Below are 15,593 nucleotides of genomic sequence, written 5' to 3' on the forward strand. Positions count from 1 at the left end.
CCAATATGTAAGATTGCTCAGGTATTTAGTTCTATTTGTAATACAAGGCGTAAATATCATAGAGAAAACGCTGCGCCTATTTACTTTGCTATGCTGCGTGCATCAGCTACGTGCAACACAGCCGCAGCACACACTGACACACCTTGACATTAGCCTTCAACGCAGTTGTCTAGCATTTGCACTTAAAAGCAATTGATTGCTTGACGCCTGAGCTGCTTTGATCGGCTGAATTACCGTAAAAAAAGGTGGAAATAAAGAGAAAAGCAGAAATGTTGTGCGCATGCGGCCAACAGTGCGACGACAAGTACAACGTTTTAAAGAAAAAAAAAAAACAACAACAAAAGAACGCAAATGCGAGAAAAACTCAAACAATTTTAAGTGCATTGACAACAAGCGCAAAAACAACAATTATTTACTATGTTTAGCTGTGACATTTAGCTAAGTAGCCGCTGCTGCTGCTCTTGCAACGCCGTTTACCTTCGCTTGGCTGTCGATTAGCAGTTAGCGATCGTCCTCTTTGTTGGCACATTGAAGCGCTGCAAATAGTTGCTCGCATTTGCCATATCAGTTAGCAGTTTTTTTACTTTTGAAGTACCTACAACGTTGTTTTATTGGTCATAAGTGCTTTATGTACATTAGGGTGGTTAGAAAAAATATTTAAATATCTCCTATTTAAGTATAAGTGTATCTTAGTAAAGTTAAGTGCATTAATGTAAAAGATTTTCCTCAATTTGTGCACCACCTTAATGTACATGCATTGCTTTCGAACTAGTAACAGGCAAGCAGTTGAAAGCATTTTTCTGGATTTACATTTACTTGGCCTCTAATGCTTGATTATGTGTTCGAGCTGATGACCTGGGCGGAAATCACAATTATATTAACGCATACATATGTATTTTTACATTTGAAATATACACATATATTACCTATGTGACAACCCTAGCAGCACTTCTTTAATCAGATTTATGCTCGCTTATGACTTCAAAAACTTTATATACTCGAAAGATTTTTTTTTTACTTTTTACTATTAATAGTTAAAAAGACTTCACACACTTARGCTAAGACCTTTTTAGTATTGCCACATTTTCTAAGCTCAATATAAAATTTTTCATTAAATTATTTTCAGATAGAAATTCCTTCCAAAAGCACGTTAACTTTACTAAAAATGTATMATTTTCGGACCAAATTAGCTAGTTTAAAATTAAAAATTTAATAAAGGTGGCAACTCACTGACAATCAAATTTTGCACTCTCGCCATTGTATAGATTGTTAGACTCAAAATTTTTACGCAAAACTTTAATTATTTAATAATAAGGTGGCAACACCATATTTTGATAATTTATGAAACTCAACTATTTAAATCTAATTAAAAACGTTGTTGTTTACGTTAAACTGGACCCGTTGTTTTAATATTAACAATTTTTTTTATTACCGTTTTAAGACCATATGGCAACGTCATTTTGACTTAAAATTTCAGTAACAATTCTTTCAAGACTTGCTTAAAAAAAATTAACACATTTTAAGTTTAAAATTTTAAAATATATGGCAACGTTATTTAAGTATAATAATTTCAGGTGGCCACTACTATAATAATTTTACTAGTTAAATCTAAACTAGAAACTAGAAATTTAAACTCGAAACGTTGTTTTTATATTAACAACAAATTAATTTTTTTCTTATTACAATTTCAAAACCATGTGGCAACCTCATTTTAATTAAAAAATAATAATTTCCACTAACTAAATAAAAATTCATTAAAAGTTTTTTAAACCAAAACATTTAAAATTGTTTATRTCTAAATTAAAAAATATGTGGCAACCTTTTTTAATGTTTATTAGAACCTTTGCACCGTTTCCGAACTCAATTCAATTCAATTTCAACTATTAAATCAATAATATTTATCCAAAAATAAAATATTTAAAATCAGGTGGCAACCCTGATTTTTTTGCAAAGCAACTAGTTTAAGCCAATTTAAATGGAAACGTTCTTTTTTATATTAGCAATTAATTTTTTTGTTATTACTATTTTAAAAACATATGACAATATTGATTGAAATTTAAATCCTAAAGCAGTAACTAGAAGTAATTAATTTAAAAATTATTTTAAAAAAATTGTATTTTTTAATTTTAAATTTAAAATATGTGACTATCTTCTTTTAATGTTTATAATGTAAAACTTTTGAAATTTCAATTCCATTTATGATATTATATATCACGCTCTTCAGCCGAACACTTGTCAAACGGAACTCAAATTCTAGATAATATATAATTAGTTCAATTGATTTTTCCTAGCGGCCTAGCTCTTTTTATTATTGTATACACATGCTTCTTCTTGCCCACATTTATAGCTGCTCCCCTTGAAAATGTGCTGTTAGGCCAATTGTGCTTTTAAGCGTTAACTATTGGCAAACAACGACATGTACACTAATTAGTTCGACATTTAAACCATGTTTGGTGCCACCACAAGCCACACTATATACACGAATACACATACATATRTGTACATATATATTTATAAACAACAAAAACGCGCTAGTTAAAAGGAGGCAAAGCACCTTTGCAACCAGCTAAGTCAATAATATCACTCAGTCGGTAGACGCAGCAGATTAGCTACCAAGCTAAAGCCAGTGATTGCTGGAGTGGTGAAGGTAGCCATGGCTGGGCATATATGCACGTGTGTGTCTTTATTTGTACTTTCGTATATACCAACACACTTGTGCGGCATGYTGTTCTAGTCTGCTGGTGTTCAATGCCCAAAAGCGGCAGCGCAGCCCACAAGAGGCATGTACTACAGGCATGTGTTGAAGAAAGGTGAAATATAGAAAAGCGCAAAAAGAAAGAATAAACTGCTGGAAGTGGGCATAACGGCTGCAGGTAACTAAATTATTTATAGGTACATATCAYTTAGTCATTTGGGATTTTTGCAAATGTGGATAATATAACTAATGCATTCAAGCACTTTATCTCAACCTTTCCATTAAGTTCTGCATTTATTTGCTGCACCGTAATTACAGAGTGTAAGCATATTATAGTGAGAATAGTATCATTGAAAGATTTTAATAATTCGAAAAAATTTCTTTATTTCATTCTTACTAGAATGTTCTTACAGAGAGAGTATTTTCCCAGGATTTTTCAATTAACCTGTATTGTATACAACCTGATTATTGCAAGATGTTCATGCGAATAAGTATTAAATTAAATTATATCACTCGTGGTTTAGCCAAAGTATATCTTTCTGTAAATTTCCGGATTTCTTTAGATTACTGAACGGAAAATATAATCGACATCCTTCGATAAAAGCATCATCTTTTATGCCACTTCGTCTGCACTTTATAAATGAGAACCTTAAAGAATATCGCCAGCTGAACCTGAATTGAACTTTTTCGATCGATCTGATAACCAAATAATTTTATTGATGTTGACATCTTCAAAAGGGCGTTCATTTAACTATTTAGATGAGTCTAATAGGTCTGAAAGTGAGTTTCATCAATAACTGTCTACATAATTGTGTATTAAGGGGGCAGCCTACTTTAGAAGCTTCAAAAAGACGATTTCTGTTGCTTAAATCTCTTTAAAAATTGTTTAAGAATAATAAGTCCCTAAAGTTATAGATGGGAATTCGAAGTATTGTCCAAGCTTCAGTCAATTATTTCTTTCCCTTCCAAAAAAATCCTCAAAAAAATCGATTTTTTAAAGCCTCTAAAGCAGGCTGCCCCTTAAGACAATGTAATTGAGATTATTTTCAGGTCCGTCGGGCCATGAGTACAATCAGGATTGACAGAACTCTATAAAATTTACTTTGTACCAATCAGGACGTATTGACTGCAAGTAGTTTCATGTATAAATAGAAAATGACTCGGCTTCGAAGTAGAGTAAGCTCGGAACTGGCAGTGAATAGTATGAAAAAGAAAAAGTGTAATAAAGAAAGAGAGCAAGAGAGAGGGAGAAAGAGACGTAATAAATTTACTGTTATCTTGAAAGTAATAATATTTCGATTCCTGTTTGTGATAATTTCACATAAACAAAAATGACGATGAGTCCAACAAGCTTACTTAGTTTAGCAGCATTCTCAAAATTAGATCAGATTCATAGGTCCTATGAGATGATGTAATATAAGTTGTTTCATCATCTTAAACAACTATTTTTGGTCTGCACTATTTTACCTGAAAAAAAAGACATATAAAATGACAAAACAAAAACTTCAGTTGCTCTTCAACTTCATTTCTTATAGCACATACATATATGTATGTATATGATATCTATAACAACCAAATCTGAAAACGTAACCAGTCAACGGCTTGCACTAATGGAAGGCCTTACGTTAGTTCTTTCTAGCCACGTTGTTTGATATATTATAGACAAATACGAAATTGAATTGATAATACAAAAATATTTTTAACGAAGATCTATATTTTTATTTTGATCGATCAGTTTATAGGAACTTTGCCTTCYCCTATGTCAAATTTCGATAAGTTTTTTCCGCAAGTAATCCATTTTATTCAACCTTTCTTGAACATATACCCGTTTTCTGCTTGGTATACCAGTTTTGTATCCATATTGTACCTGATTGCATATTTATAACCTGAACAGTTTCGACACGAAGTTTATAACAATTAAAAAAAAAATGATGGAGCTCCCATAAAATATATATGTATATAAATGATCAGCATGATGAGCTGAGTCGATTTGGCCGATGCGCGAACTAGTTTTTGAGATATCTAACGGTTATTTTGCAAGCGTACTTTTCTGCCCAAGAAGCTGTTCATTTGTCCAATCCTGCGGGTACCGATCATCCATAGCTTACAGCTGTTATACGAACTGAACAATCGGAATAAATAAATCTTATTATTAACAAATATTACTTATTTAATATTGCTAGTTTAAAAACATATGGCAACTACGTTAATTAAATTTGATTTTAATAAATTTAAGCTTTAAAGCAGTAATAAAAAAACATTTGAGAAATATTAAAAAAAATTTAATTTTGTATTTTTGGAAAAGTATTTTTTATATAAGAAAACATAAATTTTATAAAATTATTTTTTTTTAACATATGGCAACCACGTTATGAAGTTCAAAAAATGAAATTAAAGCAAAAACTAAAAAAAAAACATTTAAGGATTATTAAAAAAACACATTAAAATTTTTCTATTTTTTCATTTTAAATTTAGAAACATGTATCAACATTTTTTTTTCAGTTTCAACCGTAAAAATTAAAACCTCATCAGTTTTTGATGAAGTTTTCATTTTGTATACTAAAAAAAAAAATCGTGTATAATCTGATTKTAATTTTGTTTACTATTAAAATTCGTGCATAATCTGATCAGGATATGTTATGTATAAATATATACATACATACGTATTTTTGAATTTATGTATGCACATCTAAGATCGGTCAGCATAACTTTTCAGCTTATCCGAATTACTCGTAMTTTATTTTCTCTCGAATCTTCTGCCATTGATGCTAACCGACTATAGAAGTTTTTTCAGGCTTTCACAGCCTTGCTGAATGAATTTTTTATAAGAAACTTTTTATGAAAGTGTTTTTTTATAGAAACTATTGCAATGTTGCCATTGTCTGCTGAATACCACATAAGCCACTCGTAAGSCGACAGCTTTAGTAGCTCTCTTTTTTGCCGAATAAAAAATATTAAGGTTTCTAAAGAATAAAAGCAGTTTTCTCGTGCTCGTGTCATTCGTTATCAAACCTTTTTGTTTTTTATCTGCAGACAGGTTTCTTGCTGATATAATATTCGTTTGGCATCTGCAGGTATTCCCTCTTAGAATGAATGTGTCTAATAATAGACGTTTATTTATGTTATCAATATTTAGCTTATCGGAACTAAGTTCTACTCAACTTTAATATTGCTGTATATTAGGAGATCGGCAAGTTAAAGTTGGCTCATTCATTCATAAAACCTTGAAGTTTAGGGTAACATAGTTATTAACTTAAACTCAAATGCTAGACAATATATGTATGTGTGTATAATTTTTCTTTTCACTGGTTGTATGGAAAGTTTCTTCATTTGGAAARATATTTTCAAGAAATTTGACTTGTTTAAGATAACTATGTAATCTTGCTAGAAATTGCTCAGAACGGATCACTATGGCATACAGCTGTCATACAAACTGAACAATCAGTATAAGGGATTTGTATGGAAAGCTGCTTTATTTGAAGAGATATCTACAACACATTTGGCATGAGCAAGTGTCTAAAGCACTTCGAAAGAAATTGTTGAGATCGGATCACTATATCATATAGCTGCACTACAAACTGATCATTCGAAATTAAGGGCTTGTAAGGGATCTTTCTTATTTGTGTAGGGTATTGTAGCTGCAGTGCAACCGAAGTTAACGTTTTTTTCTTATTTATGTTATTTTCCATTTCCCCGCTTATTCTGCCACTTCAGCTTTTGCATTGCTTTTCACTTACTACTCACATTTGCTCTACATTCACCTACACAGCGGCGAGTGCAGCATATTTATGGAGTCAAATAGCAGCTAACAGACCATTGCCACTTGTTGCACTCACCTCTAGCTCAAACACGGCGGCGCACAGGTCATGCCGCATAATAACCACCAGCAACCATATACACACGAACACACATACTGAATGAATGTATAAGCAGGTGTGAGCGCGCGTACGTGTGTTTGTGTGCATATGTGGTGCTGCCCTGGCAACGCAACTGTTCTTTTACAGTTGCTTCTAACTTTTAAGTAAACACCGAAGCGATTGCAGTTCTCATTGTTGGCATTGTTGCTGCTGTGGTTCACACTTCTGACTGGCAGTCGGCTGCGGGCTGGCCGCTATCGCCTGCTGGCTGCCGGTTGCCCGTTGCCAGTTGCCAGCTGTTGTCCATATTGCAGTTGCATTTGTTACGCCGCAGCAGCGCTAATGTGCAGTTAATTAATTTTTGCGTTATCTTTTCCGAACGTTGGTTATTGTTGTTGTTTTTGCTGTAGCACGAGTAGACGGCGTTGTTTATTGCTGGTTTGTTGTTGTTGTCGCGGCTGCATTATCTTTTTCGCCGATCGGCGCTAATGGGAGTTGTTGTTGTTGTGTTGGTTGTTGTCTTGCTGCTGTTGTAACATGTGTAAGGCAGCAGCAGCAGCAAGCCGCTTACTGTTCGTTCGCATTTTGTTTGCTTACGGTAAATCATGCGGCAACGTTTGAACGCACACATGTCTATACGTTTACTTAAATGTATATATGTGTTATATATACATACATATATACCTATACATATAAATATATATACATATATATTTAGCTGTATGTGTGTGTATTCCATTGATATTGTTGTTGTTACTGTACGCACTCTGCCGTTGTAATTGTTTTACTTCTCGATTTTAATTTTTTTGCTTTCGAATAAMCGTTTAATATTGCTGCCACTCTTGTTGTTGTTATTGTTGTTGCTTTTACAATTGCGTTGCAAGTACCGTTTTTACTGCTTGACTGCAACTGCATTTTCGCAAATCAGTTGCGCCGCTTTTTCAATATTTTTGCATTCATCTTCTGGTTGCCTTTGTTGTTGCTGTTTTTTTAGTTGCTGTTGCGGCAATATTATTGTTTATCTATTATGTACATACCATGTAGTTATTGATGCCGCGGTATTTAGTCAGCTGCTCTGCTCTACAAATGCTGCTGCTGCCACCATTGCCCACCTAATTGGTTTCACATATGGCTACCCACCAACAACCAACCAGCAGCCACAAGCCAAACCTACAACTAGCTGCTCTTGTGTCTGTGGGCACTCATAAAAATATATTTTTTAAATTAAATTAAAAGTCCAGCTAAATTGGAACTTTTGTCACACGCACTCGTATCAAGAAAGCTTTTTCTTTAATGATTGCCGCTGTTTTACGATCTCAATTTATTTCTTTAGGCAAGTATTTTTTCTATGCGCTGCGCTGCCAAAAACTCAAACCTAACGCGTGCCTTGTTCTCGTTGAATAGTTTTTACTGCACTAGGCGTTCTCCCATAGAAGCCTAGTTCTTATTACAAAAAAGGTTTGAAGGTTGTGTGCAGAGAGCGAGACATTTTATAAAAAATTTCGTAAATTTGTGAACATTTCTGTCWCAGAATTTGAGAATATTACTCCAACGCCTTTTAGTGGCATTGCTTTTCAAAGTTCAAGCTTGCTATATATTTTAGGAGAAGAACATACAAAGTATCCGTCGACAGTTTTARTSCTATTCATGAATGTGGGATCGAAATACGCACGATACAGCATGTCCAAAGTGACCTGTTTACGATACCCTGTATGAAAAACAATTCAGTTTTCATACCCAAATTATCCAATAAAATCATATTAACGGACTCGGAAGAGATCTCGAGCTCTCTGGCCATCTTTCTTACATTTGTCTGATGACTTTCGAACAGTACTCATTTTTCACTTTTTAGTATTTTTATCAGCTGGCGTACCAGTGGACGATCTTCGTCCAGAACGAGGCATATCTTCAACGACCTCTCGACCGTTTTGAAAGCTTTGTACCACTTGCAGGCTTGTGGTTTTGATTAAACTGAGTCATCGCAATTCTTTTCCGACATTGCAACGATTTCGCACACGAAATGTGGTTAGAAATGCAAAATTTGAGACAAATTCTTTGTTCGATATCTCTCTCTCTCTCTCTCTGAGCTGTACCGTCTTAAGCGGCCGCTGTTAACAAACCGGTTGACAGATCGCGCACATATTTGGCATAGTAATTAGGGATCTTACCAACTTAGTGAAGTACATTTTTCTCGAAATATCATTTAATTTAAATTACAATTTCGGGGTACCTTTTTGTTATAATATATGTATACATATATGTGATTTCGAAAAGTACGGTCAACATGCGAAAAAAAAACCTACTGCGGTCAACATGCGAAAATTATACCTGAGATTATGTTATAATGTGACCGATTTCATTTGGTTGAGTATTTTCATGCCATCCCCATCAACACTGATACAAGGAATTGTAGTAACAAGAGAGAGAAACTGTCGTCCAAAATTTTTGAAAAAAAAACCTCCTGCTCTCTATGAGGTCTAATATATGTATGTATGTATCCTAAGGCACTTAAGGTACAATTGACAAATGCACTCAGCAGAAATATCTTAAGGACCTCAACCAGCACTCTAAAACTGCACCGAATAGGGTGACAACCTCACTCACTTTTCATCTAATGGTTCCTTAAAAAGCTGCTAAAAACGCGATAAAAAAAATAAATAATTATTCCAGAGGCATTAAATTTTGCACACAATGTCTCGCAACCTGCTCGAACAATTTGAACCAAATTCGGTATATGACATTCTTTTGACATTCATCGGACCACAACCACGTATACTACCCATATAACACAATTTTGAAATTCCAGTATACAAATCAAAAARCAATTAATATTTTGAGACACAACTTCGTACAAATGGTACCTTTAAAGTATGTCACCTTATGACCGAAAATTGTCAAAATCCAACCAAAACTGTCATAGGTCAATGTGTGAGATATATATGTAAATGAAAGAACCTTTTCCTGATAATTATATGTCTTAATGTCAAAAATTAGTTGAATAGAGTCAATTATATTATAAAGTGTAATCCCGTTTAGTTGCCCAAATTTTAAAAAGAGAAACCTCAGATACTTCAAATTTAAAGAGGAATCTTTATTATTATTCGAAATGTATTTTTATTTTTATTTTTTTTTTTAAGATTATATGGATTATAAAGATAGTCCATCCGTGGAGTCCTATTTTCGCTGACTAGTTCAAGAATTTCGACCGATAATTGGCGAATAACACACGTGATATTTTGCTTCAAGCCTCGAAGTGGGATTTTCCGCATAGACTTTAGACTTTATGTACATATCCGCACAATTCTAACGGTTTGATATCACACGATAGTGAAATTTTTTGCTCATCGAAGTGTTCTCTCAATAACTTCATTGATTGATGCGATAGAGCCAGAAATGGGCATCATTGGTGAACAAAATTTGACTCGAAAACGTTAGATTTTCTTGGAACTTTGTAAGAGCCTATAGAGTTAACCTATTTCGGTTGGGAAAGTCGATTGGCTTCAGACGTAAAAGACGCCATGTCGTTCCAAATGTCAGTCGTGTTGTTGGGAACGGCGCTGAATCGACTCTCCATGGCCTTCATGTACACACTCAGCAACGGCTGCTATGTTTAAGTATTTCATTCGCTTCGTGCTGGACGTAGTGTATCGAGTATTATTCAATAAGGGTTAGGTGATGGTGTTGCGAGTAGTAAGGCTAATTATGGGGAACCTGCTTTGGTTCTGCTAAGTTTATTTCATCGAATGTTTAGATGAATAGCAAAACCTCGAATTGCTAAATTTATTTGCATAAAAAATACTTACTAATTTCTAACATTTCAAATCTGTAATAGAAATAGATTTTCAAGACTTTTTTACATTTGACGCTCAACTTACGTTTTTTTTTTATTTCTTAGGTCCGTTGACAGCTTCTAACAAGAATTTTTTCTAATTTTCTTTCATTACTTTGCCGTTTAGCATAAAAAGAGAGAACAATACGAGCGTTAGTGACGCTTTAGCACAGTTTCCACAAAGTGGCGCTGAGCATAGACAGTTTTTYAACCTAACCACACTTTTCTACAGTAAATACATATTTATGCAGTCGCATCAACTGTGTTGCACGCAAATGAGATGCAACATTTGCCGCCGCGACAGCCGACAGTAAAAAGCCCAATAACAAATGCAAACAACATAAAATGAATGGCAACACAACAAAAATACTGTAGAATTGACTGCGGAGAAACAGAAAAGACACTCGACGCATTTGACGGTCATATTTACTTTGCTGGCGTGGGTTTTTTTTTTATAGTATTTCCAGCAAACCGTTAGAACTAAGTAAATAATTTTTTATTGTTATTGTAGTCAGTTGTCGTTTTTGTTGTTGTTTTTTTCCAACTAGCAACAATGTTTCTTGCATATAGTGTTGACTTAAGTTGCCTGCCAGCCACGCGGACGGCCTGACCTGCCGCTCGTTGCCACTGTTGCAGTTTCCCAAGCGCCAAATGCACGACAGCAAAAGCAGCACAACGACAACACAGCACAACAAGAATAAGAGAAACGAGACGAAACGAAACTGTTAAAATTATGCAATACAACTAATGCCGCAAACATTTGCCATTCATTCACCTGTTGTAAGCTAATAACAGCATAGCGTGCGTGCCTGTGTGTGTGTGTGTGTGTGTGGGACTAGCGACGAAGCTAGAGGAAGAGCCAGCGTGTAACATAATACATACTTATAACAAAAACAATTTATATGCAAATTACGCATAGTAACGGCATGCCAATGCAGCAGCAGGAGGCACAGCAACAGTTGTGGCAAGATTTGTGGCAACAATGTAATATCGCTGGAAAATCAACAAACAAATCGATTGCTGCTATGCAACAAYGATTGGTAATCGTCACAGATAGGCCGCCATTGCTSTGGCGTYGGAAAATTGCACGCAATCACAAATMCATATRAACATTACATACTTTGTGGCACACATAAATATACACAATCAGATATACATGGCTGCATACATATCTATCAGTATAAGTTTGYGCTTTGTAGGTGTTGAAATAATGTTGTATTCGTGTTGCAGCCATCAGGTGGTGTTGTTGCAATTAACTCACCGTCAGACATTTGCCACAGTTTCCGCATTCAACTTGCAACCGCTGTCGGTGTAGCGCCTCCATAGCTGGCGATTTTCACACAGCATTCAAGCGCATTAATTTAATTGTACCTACTTATGACAACAAAAAAAAATAGCAACATTATTAGCGAGTTGCACATAAATTACAAAAACAATTGTAATAATATCAGCGAAATAACTCCGTTTTTTGAGATTTTGAACTGAAATTTTGCGCACATTCTTTTCTTACCAAAGAGCTGCTCTTTTGTCTATACCGCCGATATCGCACCACTATAGCATATACATAGCTGTGATACAAACTGAACAATCGCAAGAAAGAGCCAGTAGGGAGAGCATTTTCATTTATAGATATATCTTCAAGAAATTTGGCATGGGTTATTATCTAAAGCAGCGGTATAACTTCAGGAGAAATTGTTCAGATTGGTTCACTATAGCATATAGCTGTCTTGCAAAGTGTACGATCGGAATGAAGTTGTTTATAGAAAACCTTTTCATTTTACGAGATATATTCCTTAAATTTGGCAAGAGATATTGCCTAAAGCAATAATGCAATTTCCAGAGAAATTGTTCAGTTTGTATCACTATAGCATATACCTGTCATGCAAACTAAACAATCGTAAAAAGAGACTTGTATAGAAAACTCTTTCATTTGTTATTATATATCTTCAAGAAATTCAGCACGTGTTATTAACTTAACCAAGGGTGCAATCTCTGGAGAAATTGTTCAGATCGGATCTTTATAGCATATAGCTGTCATACAAACTGAACGATCGAAATCAAGTCCTAAAAGGAAACTTTTGATTATTTTTCTTCTCTGCCAATAAAAATCTGTATTCTACGAAAAACATAAACAAATACTGGGATTTGAGAGCTATGAAACTGTACGTATCATTAATGATATATTTTCGAATATTGATTGACAAATTAATATTTGGCAAAATAATTAGAGAAATGCAGAAATTCATGCTGAGACAGGTTATATTACAGCTTCTGGAGCCTCCAAAAATGAAAATTTCTACAAAAACTTATATGGACATGCATAGAAATATATAGGTTTTTCTCATTTCCTACCATTTAATACATTTTATATAGGAAAACTATACGACGTGAAGAAAAAGTTTGTTTCTTAAGTCTTTAGTTTGAATTAAAAAGGATTCGTTCGCAAACAATTTTTGTTTGAATTTTTTACAGAGTTGTTTTTTTTGTAGCTTTGATACAATTATGGRATAACGCTACATGTGTGCTTATTATACAAATTTTTAAACTTTTTAATATTATATTTTTTTAGTCGAATTATTGCTTCTTCTAAATAATTAGAGGGGTTGGGTTTTCAAGATAAAAAGAAAATATTTTTTTTGTGAAATTTCTTAATTATTTTATTTTCTTATTTCTTAAATATTGATTGATTAATTTTATTCGGACCTTTTATAAATTATTGAGCACACAATACAATTTTAAAATATTTTCTTCTAAAAATTTCAGACTTTCTTTATTAATAGTGCTGGTTGCAACAATAAAATATTATAATAAACATTTAATTTTTTTTTTTATGAGATCCAAAATTGTTGAAAAGAAAACACATATAACTGCTTAATTATCGATTTAGGAACGTCACATAAAATATTTTTTTATTATTAACATTTTCTTTTTTACTTATTTTTTATTTGTAATAATTTATTCTTATTCTGTCTGCCGAAACTCGCTAAAATCAATTATTGTTTATAATTACATTTCTTATTTAACTTTGTTTGTTTTATATTTGCATTACTCTTCTTTTTTGTGGCTAATTTAATTTATAGCTATTTTTCAGGAAAAAGATATACATTTTTCAGGAAAAAAATATTTTATATTATAATTTATATCATATCATAATTTTAATAAAAAACTGAAAATATCGACCTTTATATATTTAATAATAACTTGCTTTTTTCTCTTTCAGTAAGTTCTGCCGTACCGTCGCCTTTTCGACTTGCCATCACGGAGTGGAAGTGTAATAAAGYTCAACTCAAGCCAAGTGTACGCCAAAATTGTTTGTATGTATGCGAGTCACTCAAGCTTATAGTCAAACAGTAAATGCTTAAAGTAAAGCTGAATCGTCGACGTTTTCTCACTSTTCCGCATTMRCTTCGAACAATATCGCAAGCAAAAGTGAAATTCTCAGTGTTATTATTTGGTGCATAACAAAATGAATAAGMAATCAGTAATGGATAAATAAATAGTGTCAATTAAATTGTATGCAAACTGTGTGGGCAAAACAAAACGTAAAAAGCAAGTGTTGTCAGTGAACCAAAAGAGTGAAGACAACAACAATAGCGCGAGAAATATAATTGGAAATGCAAATAAATAATAAATAAATAAATGTGATTACAGTGAGCTGTTTATATRCAGATGTATGTGTGTAGATGTGTGTACATGTAGTGGAGAATATTGTGCAATAGAGTGGAGCGGGCAATAAATCAAAGTCAAAGAAAATATTATAAAATAGCATACTATCGCTTTAGTATGCGCACACTTGCAAGTAAGTTAATGTGCAGACAGATTTAATTCATAAACGAATAATTATCTTAGAAAATCCATAAAAAATTTAAAATTTAGAATATATTGATATTTTTCATATTTAGATTCTAAATTATTACATGTGCGATGTTTTATTATATTTAATTTTTGTACTTTTAAACATCGACTACATTAATTTTTTTGTTATAATTTTTCCAATTGCATCTAAATATGAAAGAAAATGCGAGTACTTTTTTACATATGTATTTTCTCACAATTTACCAAGTTAATGGTCAATTAAATGGCATAGCACCCTATTTTATGGTTTGGTTAGATAAGGTTATGAAGGCTGGTTATGTGCGATAGCGGCGGGATCTTTGTGAAGTTAGAGGAAGATACCTATATTTGGATAATAATGTTCAACAAAGCTTTTTAGACTTATCACTGATTTAAATTAGATGCTTCATTTCAAGCAGCTTTTGCTACCGGCATCCAGCTAACTGATGCTTGAGGCTCTAAGTGTTTTAATGTTCCACTCAGCCTTCGGCCTGTATTGTGGCAACTAATAGCTCTTAAAACTCAGAACTTTACTTACACATAATAAGACAACAGCTTTAAGTATTTATATTTTTACTGGCAGGTGGAATGAGCAAACATCTATTGATTGAATCGTGGACATGCATACATTGGTCTCGCACGAATCTGAACTTTTGTTTGCCTAAACGAGACGACTTTGTGTACTAATGTCATCAGATAGAGTTTATTGAGTTAAACGACTACTTCTTAAAGCACTACTTGTTTTATTAATTTAATTTTGAATTGTATTAAATTGAGGTTTGGGATGCAAGTATGACCAACTCAATCGGTTAGTGATGTCCAAACAAAATTTTTATATGGAAAAAATAATAATAATAATTGTGTAATGCAGACTAAAGAAAATAGGCCGAGTAGTGGTGAAAATTTTGGACGAAGGGGATCATTCTAATACGAATCACATAATGTTAAGCGAAAGATTTTGCAAACTTGTAATGCATATATTGCATATTAGTGGCCAACCACCATCTTGTTATACAATATAAGTTTTCAAAAATAGCGTTATGGTTCCCTCACTAATCAATGACGCATCAATCGATTTCATCTATTTTTAAAGCAAAATATTTTATGTTATTTTCGTTAAATTATGTTATATATTACCCGATATATATCCTATAATTGAGGTTGTTTTGCTAAAATTGTCTTATATATTACCCAATATATAACCCATAATAACAGGTTATTTTGGTAAATGTATCTTATATGTTAACTTATATGTAATTTCAGGTTTTTTCCTTTAAGTGGTCAGTAGGGTAATCTTTTTCCAAAAATATTTTTTTTTGCATTTTCTGTTCCTTTATACACTTGGAACTAATGTAGAAAGCCACTTTGCCATCAGAAG

The 15,593-nt window shown here is 33.2% G+C and overlaps 1 protein-coding gene across 1 annotated transcript in view; it reads left to right on the plus strand.

Moving 5' to 3' along the window:
* The window catches only part of LOC108975185 (serine proteinase stubble), a gene marked incomplete in the record, with an annotated part of 85,553 nt that overhangs the window by 12,666 nt on the left and 57,294 nt on the right, over window positions 1-15,593 (plus strand). The window contains 1 exon segment of the mRNA XM_018943522.1: window positions 13,602-14,180.

This window comes from Bactrocera latifrons, unplaced genomic scaffold, assembly GCF_001853355.1.
Source record: "Bactrocera latifrons isolate USDA-ARS-PBARC rearing strain unplaced genomic scaffold, ASM185335v1 scaffold_62, whole genome shotgun sequence".
In the NCBI taxonomy this organism is placed as follows: domain Eukaryota; kingdom Metazoa; phylum Arthropoda; class Insecta; order Diptera; family Tephritidae; genus Bactrocera; species Bactrocera latifrons.